Source organism: Orycteropus afer, unplaced genomic scaffold, assembly GCF_000298275.1.
Source record: "Orycteropus afer afer isolate SDZICR_OR568_19922 unplaced genomic scaffold, OryAfe1.0 scaffold00006, whole genome shotgun sequence".
NCBI lineage: Eukaryota > Metazoa > Chordata > Mammalia > Tubulidentata > Orycteropodidae > Orycteropus > Orycteropus afer.
The window spans coordinates 21402497-21403536 of NW_006921593.1; the positions used below are offsets into that span (position 1 = coordinate 21402497).

The 1040-nt window shown below is 69.3% G+C and overlaps 1 protein-coding gene across 1 annotated transcript in view; it reads right to left on the bottom strand.

The window, feature by feature from the left end:
* The window catches only part of KLHL30 (kelch like family member 30), a 12748-nt gene that overhangs the window by 963 nt on the left and 10745 nt on the right, over window positions 1–1040 (bottom strand). The gene's annotated exons all lie outside the window — the stretch shown is intronic.

The window sequence follows — 1040 nt, forward strand, 5'->3', positions numbered from 1 at the left end:
GGTCAGGGCCAGTGGGGGGTCAGGGCCAGTGGGAGGGTCAGGGCCAGTGGGGGGTCAGGGCAGTTGGCTGGGGTCAGGGTTCAGGGACAGCAGGGGCAGGGTGGGGAATTTGTGCCCTGGGGCAGGTCTGAAGGACATCCAGCCCACACCTCCCACCTGGGAGCTCACACTAGCCACCCCCCTGTAGCTTCTGCACATCCCCACCCCTACACAGGACCCCTTCAGACGCTCCCTAGAGGGGGACGCCACTGCTCTGCTCCCCGCCTGCATCTCGCAGGCTGGCCCTCCTGGGCCCATGTTTGCCCATCCCTGAAGCTGGGGGGTCGGGGTGGGTGTGGAGGGTGTGGAAGCCCGACCCCCGAGCTGACTCTCAGGGTCCTCGCGGCTGCTCTTGGAGGAGACAGACGTGGTCCCGCCCCACAGCCGCACAGCAAGGCCCACACACCGCCAGCCTCAGGACCCTCGTCCACCCCTTGGCTGTGTCCTCAGGGGGCCCCGGAGAGGACCGTGGGGCGAGCCCTGGGGGAGACGAGGGCCTTCTGGAAGAGTCCAGAGGACCTGGGGGAGACAAGGGCCTTCTGGAAGAGCCCAGAGGGGAGGGCAGGGGTGGATCCAATGAGCCCTGGTGTGGGGCCGCCCTGCACACCCGGTGGGGACACGGCGGCACCCTCACTGCTGTGGCCCTGTCCAGGGCAGGGCGCAGACCTTGAGGACAGACACTGTGTCTCAGCAAGAAAGCACCGCTGGCGGGGCCCTGCCTGCGCCTGCTTCGAGGCAGGCAAGGGGCCCCGGTCAGCTGAGCGCTGATGCCAGGGGACAGCTGCGGAGAGCAGGATGCTGAGGCCTTGTTGGCCCCGGCGTGGCTGCAGGACAGGGTGCCATCCTCTGCGGGCAGGCGGGCTGAGCCCGGAGTGCCCTGCTTGGTGCTGAGGCCGGCCCAGGGACTCCCAGCACCGACCGTCCTGCAGGCAGGCTGCTCCGAGACAACGCGGGAGGGCCCAGGCTGGTACCCCGTGGTCTCCTGAGATTCCCCCCCCCCC